The sequence below is a fragment of the Furipterus horrens genome, unplaced genomic scaffold (assembly GCF_987537825.1).
Source record: "Furipterus horrens unplaced genomic scaffold, mFurHor1.1.pri manual_scaffold_4, whole genome shotgun sequence".
NCBI classification, from domain to species: Eukaryota; Metazoa; Chordata; class Mammalia; order Chiroptera; family Furipteridae; genus Furipterus; species Furipterus horrens.
This window is the reverse complement of record NW_028327174.1, coordinates 145,766,211-145,779,055: the sequence shown is the minus strand read 5'-3', so window position 1 is coordinate 145,779,055 and position 12,845 is coordinate 145,766,211. Positions and strand designations below refer to the sequence as shown.

General features: G+C 33.4%; 1 long non-coding RNA gene across 1 annotated transcript in view; it reads right to left on the bottom strand.

The window, feature by feature from the left end:
* The window catches only part of LOC150013008 (uncharacterized), a 493,123-nt gene that overhangs the window by 376,653 nt on the left and 103,625 nt on the right, over positions 1 to 12,845 (bottom strand). The gene's annotated exons all lie outside the window — the stretch shown is intronic.

Here is a 12,845-nt window from a genome sequence, read left to right as displayed (position 1 = left end):
AGAAAGAATGACCTTTCAAATGTGTTTATCAGCCTCTTGCTCATGAACATTAACGCTTGTCTTGAACTCAAAGAAGTATTTTCTTATTGAATGAAAAATAGGAGCTCCATTGTCAATGGTGTGTGTAAGGAAAAATACGAATAAGGAGAAAAAATAACACAGAAGAAAAGGTACCAAAAAAAAAAAAAAAAAAAAAAAACAAATCTTAAAGTGAATCAAATTAATATATTCACTCAACAAATAGTGGAGTAACTTTCATAGAACTGACTCTTACAGGAAACTGTGATCCTTACCCTAGTCAAGGTTCACAATACAACAACTGCCATTAGATATAAAAGGATCACAGGGTAAAGGATTCAAATGAGATGGTGGTACATATGTAGAGTCACAAGATGATAGAAAATATGGATCCTATTTGAAAAGTTATAGGAGATACTAAAGGTTTGGAGCAAGCTGGTAATGATCCCTTGTTGGTGTTATAGCAGACATCCTGTACACATACATTCCATATTTCCTCCCCTCTTCTTGCTAACCCATCTCTATTTTTGTTCTGATAAAGACCAAAAATCTTGATTTCAAAGAACAGGTGATCAGGATATTAAGATATAGTCAGTCATACATGATGGTAAGTATGCTAGAAAGCTTGTGGGAAGATCTCAGAGAAAATGCAAAAGAAGTATAAAAGATGAGTACCAAATGATTTCAGTAATATATAAAATTTAATTAACAAACTACACTAAAAGGTAAAATAGATAGACTCAGAGAGAAGATAGAGAGCAGGTTGACAGCTTTGGGGTGAAGGGGTGTTTGGGTATAGAGGGTAGAGCAAAGAAAAAAGTTTCATGGATAGAGATACCAGTGTGGTGTCTGCAGGGGTTGGGTAGAGGTGGAAGAGGGTCTGGGGAGATACATGGGAATGAAAAAAATACAATAAAAATAAACTATTAAAAAACAAACAAACAAGTGCTGACAAGTATGTGGAGAAAGGGAAACAATTTTTGCACTGTTGGTAGGAATGCAGATTGGTACAGCCATTATGGAAAACAGTATGGACTTATCTCCAAAAATTAAAAATGGAACTGCCTTATGATCCAGTGATTCCACTCTGGGAATTTATCCAAAGAAACCTGAAACACTAATTCAAAAGAATATAAGTACCCTTATGGTTATTGCAACATTATTTACAATCACCAAGATAAGTAAGCAGCCCAAGTGTCCATCAGTAGATGACTGGATAAAACAATGAATAGTACTTTTACACAATGGAGTACTACTCAGCCATAAAAAGAAGAAAATTTTACTCTTTTCTATAGCATGAATGTACCTGGAATATGGCTGCCAAATTAGCAAGTGCAGTTATATTTGTAGAGACCAAATCATCAGCAGTCATTTGCAATGAATGTACCATTCAATCTTTAGGAAACCAATGGGAACAAACAATGGTGCTAAAGATTGCTGGCAAAAAGATTTTCAAAGACATAGGAAACTGGCTAAAAAGGTCATGTTATCTCATATCTAGAACATCCCCCATTTCTTTCTTTCACTTTACCTACAACTGCAGCTACTAATGAACCACTTGTTCATCAGCTATTACTTTAGAAAGCTTACTCTTAAATTGATCCTTTTGTATTAATACATGGTTATACTATACTATACTATAACAGTATAAGTCTATTTGTTTTTCCAAAGGATATATGAGCTCCTTAGTGAAACAGGTTAGTCTTGTTTACTATTGTATTCCTGAACGAAATGACTGAGGAGTTTTCTTAACTTTGTAGTTACCACTATGGTCCCTCCCCAACTTCTCTGTCCAGTTTGGGCTGGAATAGTTTACAACGCTGACATTGAGGGAGCATGGAATTGTGCAGAAAGATGAAACTATGAAGTAAAACAAATCACTTTATAATCTTGGATATTCTACTTATTAGATTTTGGCCTTAGGCAAGCTACACAAGTATTTTAATCCTTTTCTTACTATTCTATTAAAATAGAGATATTACATTTCTCCTATTCTTCAAAATTGTCATAGTAGTCTTAGAGACTATATGTGTGTATATGTGTATGTGTATATGTGTATGTGTGTATTAGCTGGCCTACTTACTCTTGGTTCACAATAAATGATAGGCAAACTGTAGTCAAAATGGATAACTAAAAGCTATGTCAATATACAATGATGCTGATCTTCATTTAAATATTTTTATATTGCCTATATAATTTCTACCTATTGAGATAACACTTTTAATATAAGAATTTATTTTCAAAGCATGGTATTTGTTGTAGAGGGATCATTTCAGCTTATAAAAATAATTAAGATATTTGTTTCCTCAGCCAGTCTGAAAGAAGCTGACAAATTTCAGGTTTTATTATAAACAAACTTTCTGTTAAAAAGTCCAAAGCAATACATTAAAATTTAAGAATTTGGCTTTCATAAGAACTTAATGGATACCGCCACATTAAAAGAGACAAAAATTCATCTAATTTTATTGGAAACATCTTCATCTAAACCATCCACTTAACATATTTAATCAATCACCTTATGATTTACTGCAAATAAGTTTCCTAATGCAACATAATTTCTGAAGTACTTGAGTACATTTATATAAATCTGACTACTTAAAAAACACAATACATTAATACATTCCTATGAAGATATTTAAAGGAATATTTCCCCCCAAATTGCCTTATTAGCTAAAAAAAAGAAAAGACCCTGTGAATATTCGGAGGCAGCTAAATATAATGTTTAAACTTTTCTAGAATATTTCATCCCAAGATATTACTAGTGGCTAAACCACTATCATTATTGAGATAGCTTGTAAGGTGCACAGCTATTTCCAGGTGAACTGGAAGAGAATCCTGCAACAATATGAGGAGAATCCATGTTATCCAATGCATGAAATAACAGTCACTATTTAGAGGAGAAAAGTCACAGGATACTAATGATAATAAAGAGTTAAAAAGTTAGTTTGTTTTCTCTTAGTGAGACAATTAATGGGAAATAAGTATTCTTTAACTGCAGACTGTTAGTTTATATGAATAACTGCTGTGTTAGAAGACTTAATCAGGAAGCTGTAAATAAGCAAATTACCAGCTGTCAAAAAAAAATTATCACTATCAAATTAAATGAGCTTCCCTCAGCAAGCTAACATTGCTTTTGCCTGCAGGCCAGCTCAAAAATGCATCTTGAGAGAGACAAGTCATATATATAAAAATATTTTAAATTAATTTTGTGTACACAAACTTTAAAAATAAATCTTAACATTCATTTCTAAGTTTTTCAGCAGCAAAGTAACTGCAATGATGCCTGACTACTATAGGCCAGATTAAGTCTTCCTTAATGAAGTCTGATTTCATGCTTTTTAAATTAAGACTAGTAAACATGGGTATCCAATATGTCAGACTAAAAAGTGAATTTCAACATGAACACTGATAGATAAAAGCTAGTTGATGATTTATAGGTATTCCATTAACTGGAAGTCAACTGTTTAATGCTACGTTGGCTAAATAGTAAAACAAATAAAATAAAGTTCAAGAATGCTTTAAGAGGCCAAACCTACCATACACACACACACACACACACACACACACACACTTATTTATTTATTTATTTATTTGTTTGTTTGTTTGTTTATCTGATAAATCTGCCAAATTTATTTGCCCACTATTAACTCAGATGTGTCCATAACAAAATTAAAAGTAAATTGTTGAAGATAGCTAATTTTGCTTTATTTATTCTCATTATATACAATATTTTAGTCCACCAATTATCCATAGAAAATAAAATGAATGGATTGAAGAGTAAGGGAATATTTTGTAAAGATTATGGTAAAAAAAAAGAGTCCATATACAAGGGGTCGTGAAAGCACATTGGTTGCTGTATCAGTGTCAAAAAGTCCAGGGTTCTACCTGAAGGAGAAACAAATTTTTTTTATTAAATCATTTTTTACTATTATTCTATTAGTTGTTCCAATTTTTCCCCCTTTGCCCTCCTCTGACCCCCGACTCCAACAGTCAATTCCCACACTGTTGTTCAGGTCTGTTGGTCATCCACACATTTCTTTGTCTAGTCTCTCCCCCTTCTTTCCATTATTCCCCTTGCCCCTCCCCTCTGGTCACTGTCAGTTTGCTCCATGATTCCATGCCTGTGGTTCTATTTTGTTCATTAGTATATTCTGTTCATTAGAGTCCTCTTATATGTGAACAAATTTAAAGTTAGCCATTGGACTCTCAAGAAAATCAGTAAAGTTGTGCCTACCATAGTGGAGTTAGTTAACAAGATATATCTCAACTATAAACTATCATCTTCAGGAATCCTATAAATGTCTACTTACATTTAACTGTTTATCTCACAATGTCCTATTAGCTTATCCTGGGACTCAGCTTGACTTACCTTTTTAGTTGTTAATCTCATCCAGCCACCCTCTAAATCTCACTGAGGTAGTGAAAAACAAAAAAAATGTAATGTGTTTTTTAATGTAAATCTCTACCAGTAAAGTGTCACTTACACCTAAATAAATAAATCTTTAAATGTTGAGATGTCCAGTATTGTGGTAGATACTGTACACTTTTCTGTATCCCCCAGAACACATGACATAGCTATCAACATGTACAATCAGCCCTGGATAAAGCTTGGTAAAAAGAGCTCATCTCTCTTATCAGGTGAGCATTTAAGCCATGTACTAATATTTCACCTGTTCATTATCCCAGCAAGTAAGGCAGGTCAGAGAACTCAAGTTCTAGATGCTTTATCTTCCCTCTTAAATACAGTGATTCTAGAAATATTATTTACTTGTATAAGATAAATGATGTCATAAAAGTTATATATACATATATATGAGGTCTGTCACTGTATTCAGCCATGCAACATGAAAAATAGAGACATTTAATAAAGAGGATACAAGATATAAGAAACATGGTACATAGGACAATGATGCCTCAGTCCCTTCAAAGTAGGCACCTTGGGACCTCACAGAGTTCTCTCAGCATCTCTTCCACTGTTCAAAACACTGCAAAATCCTTTGTTGGAATCACCGTCTGCTGCCCCATCATATTTTCCTGAATCTCACCGATGGTCTGAAATCTGTTCCCTTTCAAACATAATTTTAGTTTTGGGAAAATCCAGAAGTCACAGGGTGCCAAATCTGGGCTGTAGTGGCGCTGAGTCACCTGGGTAACTTGATGTTTTGCCAGGAAATCCTGCATGAGATGTTACACATGAGCGGTTGTGTTGTCTGATGAAGCTGCCAATCACCAGTTGCCCATTGCTGTGGCCACTTTCATCCTATTGCTTCTCTCAACCAACAAAGAACATTGAGGTAGTACTTTTTATTAATTGTTTGGCCTGGAGGGGTGTACTCATGATGGACAACACCTTCCCAATCCAAAAATACAGTTATTGTGGTCTCGATATCGCTGTGACTTTGCTGTACCTTCTTTAGGCATGGAGAACCAGGTGACTTCCATAGAGATGACTGGGCCTTGGTTTACAGATCATAGCAGCAGTAGACCTATAATGCAGCTCTGGTTATGACCTTTCTGAGGAAATCTTGCTCATTCTTAGTGGTTTGAATCAAGTCATTAGCAATTGCCACATGCTGTTCCCTCCACTCTGATAGCAGAAGCTGCAGAATGAATTTTGCCATGACCCATTTCATGCCAAGATCCTGTGTCAAAATCTCAGACACAGTAGTTTTTGGAATCCTGAGATCAGCTTCTAGTTCTTGCACTGTTGGTCACTGATATTTGTTAATTGCAGCCTGTACATGTTCATCATTCTCAGGTGTTCTGCTTGTTGCAGGCCTTCCAGAACATGCATCACTTTCAACAGATTCTCAACCATCTTTGAAGCATTTGTGCCACACTTTTATTTGTACTGCACTCATTGCATTGTCCCTGAAAGCCTTCTAAATCATCTGAACAGTTTCCATAGAGGAATGTTTAAACAATGCAAAATTCAAAGCAGATTCATTGCTCTACTGTGTGACAGCCACACAGTACCCATGCTCACTCGACAGAATCCACTGCTCCCCCTGACTAGTACAGTGAAGTTGTCATTGTTCATTCATGCACATTCCAGTCCACTCTTCTTGGCTGCCAGGTTAAATTGATGTCACACAAGCTGTTCTTGTCATATTGACAATGGTTAGACTTTGTCCAGACAGACCTTATGTGTGCTTGAGTGTGTGTGTGTATACATGCACACATGCACACACATATACACAAAGGCAAAAGTAGGTTTACAGTAGTTTGTATAGAAAGTGACACAATACTTAATAAATAATAATACAAGAATAAACTCTGTGGTTTGCATACTCACAGCTCTAAACCTACTTTTGTCCCACCCTGTATATATTTGGTAGACCTGTAGACAGGGAGGGAAGGAGAAAGAAAGATCATTTTGAAAGACAACATCGTAACTGTAATTGACTTTAAAACAAAAACTACAAATATTATTATTCCAAAAATGAAAACACTAATTAATCAGGGTGTCTTTTGCTTATTTTTTTTTGTAATAACTGACAAAGATTTATTATAGTATACTCATTAAACTGCAAAGTACTTCACCATCACTTATGACCCAATTTTCTCATTATAGTCCTCAAGGAGTGCCAGAATGTTCCCTGATGGGTAACACAGTTGAACAATGCAGCTCTACATAGTGATCAAATGAGCTTTCTTGGCTTTGAGGGGCTGGAAACAGCAGCACTGATAAGAGACACCTGGGTACTGACTCTGCCTCTCCCTGCCCTTCATGTCTTTTCCACAATGTGAGAAGTATCTTCACTGATGCTGATTTGGGCTGGAGAACCAGCAGGGATCAGATTTCTATATCTCTCATAGTGTAAATTCCCCAAGAAGAGGGATGAAACCCCAGGTGGATTTTAGACCGAAGTTCAACAAGAATTGTACTTTGCATATTCCATATGATTCTACCCTTAGATTAAGGATTTAAGCCTAATGATCACGAATTTCTGCTGCATGTATATATTGTTGTTATGCTGCTGTATCTTCCCTCTGTTTAGATTTTTAGAACATACTTTAATAAATTCCAAGAGTAATTTAACTTTCTGTGTGAGTAGTGTGCATGTGGGTAGATAGGGGTGGGGAAACAGGGGTCTGTTTACATATATGTGTATGTTTCCTCATAGCTGTTCATTGTATCTCTGAACCAGCACATCCATTGTATTTGGGAGGTTTCTGGAACTTTTCTGACTATTCCATAAAGATGTTGCTATATAGAAATGATTAGGTTTGGTACAAAGATTTAGAGGAGTTGAAGAAAAAAAATTACCCTTGTTGTAATGGTTGTACACAGATTGTTCTCTCTGCTTATACGTTTTTTGAAGCATGAAAATAGTTATTAGTAACCACATGCATTTTAAGCATTTTACATTCATCATGTAATATAACATCACCAATAATTCTCTATTTCTATTATTATTCTCATTTCTTAATGACTTTAAGAGGTAAATACCAAGACAACATATCTAGGAAGTAGTAAAGCAGAAATATGAATTTAAATAAAATCATAAGTTTTTACTCAATTACAAAAATAAGTGATATGTATGTGAAACATGAGTATATATGCATATGGGGGTACATGCTTTTCTTGATTTATGACTGACATTCTTCTTCAATTTTGATAAATTATGTATAACTTTATTGGAAAAGATATTTTGGCTCATTAAATATTTTTAAAATTATGACTCACATATATGTCATGATAGCATTTCAGATAATCTGAATATATATAAGCATATTATTTACCCTCCATCTATCCTCAAATATACTGTTAGTACTTTATTCATCTCTTATGGCTTAAATTTGTTTTTTTACTAAAGAACATATTTTTAGATTAGAATTTGACTTAGCATAGCATTTACAAATGCCATTTATTAGAGAACTAATCATAGTGTTTGTCCTATCATGTACCTGCCATTTATACTATAATTATCTGATGTTTTAACTGACTTTTTATTACATGAAAGGAACTTTATAGTGCTCCTCTAATAAAAAAACAATGCAAATTTTCATTGTTGTTAATTAATTATAAAAACAAAAATGGCAAAAACAAAAGCATACTACTAAGTTTTAGTTAGCTATCTTTGCCTTTGGAACATGAAATTCTTTGTTCTAAACAAAATTATTAGAAATACTACTTGATATGTTTAAAATACAAAAATACAATGGTTAAAAAAAGTATTTCTCTTTAAAAATCAGGATTGAAACAACTAAAAAGCTAATAACTTACTCAATGTGATTTTAATTTACTGAGATAATTTTGTATGCCTCACACAGTAATCATTGATATTAATGATTGTGTAAAATCTTGTCTGATAAAGCAAGGTGTGTAATAAAATATAAACTGTATAATACTAGTATTCAACCTTGGGCACAAAAGTAAAAGGCCCAGAGTAAACCTTGAATTAAAATAAATGGATTAAACTGGGCTTTGGAATCACATGATCTGTATTTAAATCTCTACTCATGTACTTACTAGATGTAAGCAATTGCATAAGTGTATTAACCAATCTGAGCCTCAGTTTCCTAATTTGTTAGGAGCCATTGATACTCAGTTCTTAAATTCACTACTTAATTTATAGTTGCAGAATGTAATAATCTATTTCTATCATTCATATTTTATTTATTTGCTGGGATACATTTAGAACAAGACACGACCCCTATTCTTTGATTTTGATGCCCAGTAGTAAAGTTCATTATAGAAAAGGCAAAATGAATTCTTGATTTTTTTGTTTCATCTACTGATTTTCAAGATGACTTAATTGCTTCACATCCCCTGAAGATCAATTAATTTTTAAAATATAATTGTGAAATCACCAATTTATATGTGTTTGATAAATTTTAGTTTACTGCAATGACTATATTTATTAATTGTAAATTAACCCAATAAAGTCCCCTTTAAGTTGCTTGCTGAATTCTTGTGATGTAACCCTGAAGTTTATTTATAGCTTATTTACTACTTGATTCAAAGAACTACCCCAGGTTTATCTTGTCCTAGACCTGCCATTTCTCCAAGAAGCCATGGTTTTCTTTAGTGGGAAATGCCATTTCAATATCTATAACACCACAATCTGTGTGTTATATTCATTACTGCTAGGTCAGTTGTTGCTTTCCTGTCTTTATAGTGGCAGAACCTGGGTACACACATGTGTACACACACAATCACAGACATTCATGGACACATACTCAAACATATATAAATGAATATTTCAATTAAAAAACTCATAATAAATTAGTACTAATACTTTCAGTGATAATTAAAAACTGCAGAGATTTTACTAACTCTCTTTCATATTGCACCATTCTCCTCATTTCCACACACAAAAAAATCCTTTTTATTGAGGATATAGAGGATGATAGAATAAATATATCTCATCATAATTACTGGTTTTCTTTATTATCAACTTTATACAGAAGATAGTCTCAGAATATCAATACTAACATTAGCACCACAAATATGATTAATAAGAATATTTTTAAATTTAATTAGGCCCTCCCATAAGCCCCTATTTTTATAGTTGTACTATATAAAAACACACACATATATGCACAAAGTAAACATATACATATGTGTATATACATATACACATCTGTATCAACATCATCTATATCTGTCTACATCATCTAAATATATATGTCACCTATATATCTATAGTCAATGCATACACATACTACATACTATACACTCTCCTTTTGAACCATCACTTAGCTTTAGTTCTATGAGTAGCTGTATTTTAAATGGTTAACACTGATCTTTATATGTACAATAGTCCCTTGCTATATCGCGGTTCATTTATTGCGGCCTCATTGTATCGTGGGATTTTAACAAATATTATATTTAATTATTTATTGTGGATTTTTCACTGTTTCGTAGGATTTTGCAGTACTGTATACCTATGCTGTTAAAATTACATAGGTTTAAGAGTGTAGAATATATGTTAGGTTCCTACTTTATGGGGGGGTCTAGAACATAATACCTGTGATAAGTGAGGGAATACTGTATCCCTAGTCACTTAACTGTCTGAAGGATATTGTATGTAAGATTCTCATCCCTCATGAAAACCTCAAGGAAACAATTGAGTTCTTAAATGATAAGTTTTTTATACTCTTTGTAGTTCAAACTTAGTATTTATGAATATAACATATTCACATATATTCATATTTATAATACACAGGGAAGGAGTCCTGTGTATTGTAAATATGTTGTCATATTTTCTTCCTAAATTAGGTCTCTGCTTTCTGATAACTTATTTTATTTCCCTTATTAGTCATTTTTGACAGGTGTCTAAATGCCATGTTTGTGCTTTTCCCTTTAGAGTCCAGAATCTTACAAAAATATATCTTTTTTCTTTTTTTGCAATTCCAGGGTGATATACTTAGGTAAAAGTGATTATAGTTCAATATGTAGGTTCAGTTATCAGCAGAAAGGTCTTCTTGATTATAGTTTTGAGTATTTGTTCTTTTCCTTTGGTATTCTTCGGGGTCTCCTATTATTTGTATGTAGAATCTTCTTTGTGTATCTTCAATATTTATTAATATTAAATAGTCTTTAGCTCTTTCTTTTTTATATTTTCTAAAACGTGTCTTCCTTTAACTATTTTTCATAATGATTTACCTGTTAGGTATATTTGTTCTAATGTTCTTTCTAGTTCAGTCTTCATTTCTTTTATTAAAATATTTTCCTGAACTTTGTCACTTCATTTAGGAGATTTCTAGTTCTGCTTAATAGTGTTCTTTACTTTTTTTTGTAATGCTCCCAACTTCTTTTAGATTATTTAAATATAGTATGTTACAGCTTTACATCATTTTGTGGGCAAATTTTATTGAAATAATTTTATTTTCATTCACAGGGTTTTATAGAGGACTCAATTAACCTAAAAACAGTGCCAGTGACAAAGTAATTTATTTGAATTAGTGAATAAATATTTTTAGTTCCCTCAGTAGTCAATTATTGATTATAAAAGGATGCAAAAGATAAGTACAATGTTCTACTACTTAGTGCTTCTAGGATGCTTAGTGCTTAAGTGGTAGTCTATTGTAAAACTTTAGACAAAATGCATAAATTTGAAAATATTTTTAAAAGATGTTTTCATTAGTGATCCGTTAATGGGAGTCTTAAAATAAGAAATTAGTCAAGAATTAAAAAAAAAATAAATCTTTCTTGTAGTTATCATATCTCACAGCAATCAGTAATGCTTATACCATTATAAAGTTATTGATGGCTTAAATGTTTAGCTCTTTAAAAGAAGATGACAGACAGAAGAAGCCACTTCCTCACAGCATAATTAGTATGGAGTGTGAAGGAAAAATGAGAGGGCTGGCTGGGCTCCCATAGGTGGCAGCTGAAGTACTGGAGGGACATTTCAGTGGCTGCAGTTTCCCCCTAAGAAGTATGGTGTCTAAATCCCAGGCTTAGCTCCACAGCCTATAGCACCAGAGCCAGAAAGGCATCCAGATAACGTCCAGCAGTGAAAAGTAGTAGGTTTTCTGCCTGCCAGAGACAGAAGGATGAAGATAAGGAGAGCCTTTTAATAGGCCAATGCACAAATTTTAGTTTGCAGCCACTTACCCTAGGCTCCAGCAAAGGGAGCAGAGTGGACTAGAGATGTTAGGGAGAGTTTAGGGATGGAGGCTTTGGGGAGAGAACTGAGGGAGTGGCCAATGGGATCTCCACACTGAGAATTATCCCCCATACTGCAGGGGCCATCTTTTCCAGGCAGACCACTCCCTTCCAAGTGGCATTAGCATGAGAGAAAGCAATAGCTCCTCCCACAGGAATTACTCTGCCCCATCCTGTGGTCCTTAAGCCTGACTGCTGATAACATACTGACTAGATTAATGACTGAAGGAGACAGACAGATCGCTAGTAGTCTTGAACAGGCTGCCTAGGGCCAGACTGGGACACCATCTGACAGTACAAGTAACAGATTCATAAAGAGAAGAAAGTGGTAAACACTAGATTCTACTGAGATGAATTACATCCATCCTGGTACTCTTAGAGATTTGCATTATTTTCTCTTCACGGCTTTTAACATCCATTTTGTATCCTTCAAGTTTGTGCCTATTAGGTAACTAGTTTTTATATTATAGTTTATTTCTAACAATATATTTTGCTCCTCCTTTTCTTTCATCCATTTTATCTTCCTCTTTTCTCTTATTTTGATTTCAAATTTTATTTTCTCTCTTGCTATGGCTTGTTTCTATCCTACACTCTTACTAACTCTCCCCCCTCCTGCCTCTTAAAACAACATTTCTTGTCATTAGTTATTTCACATTCTTTTTTCCTGTTCTTAAAATACCCTTATTCTATCTCCACCTTTATTAATCTTTGCTCTTTGGTTGTTGATATGGTGGTTGCTATTGCATTTCTTCAATTTTATTTCTAGATCTTCATTATTTCTATATTTCAAATCTCAAACTTTACCATTTCCTTGGCTACTTCATTTTGCCTTTATCCTGCCTTTTCTTTTTTTCCTTTTAAATTTAAAATTTTTATCTGTCTTATCTTGGTTTCTCTTCCTCACTCTTAGTATTCCTTCCCTCTCTATCCTATCAAAATCATTTCTCTTTCCTCTATACATCTCTTAAGCTTTTTTCTTTTTCTTTGCTCTGTTGTTGATATTGCTATGGTGGATCACTTTCCTTAATTTGGTTCCTATTTTTATTCTTTTTTGCCCTTTTTTATCTCTCATTATATATATATATATATATATATATATATATATATATATATATATATATATTTTACTCCATTCCACCTTCTTCCCTCCCTTCTTTTGTTTACGATGTGAATTTTATTTTCTTGCTCTCTTTGCCTTGTCTCTATT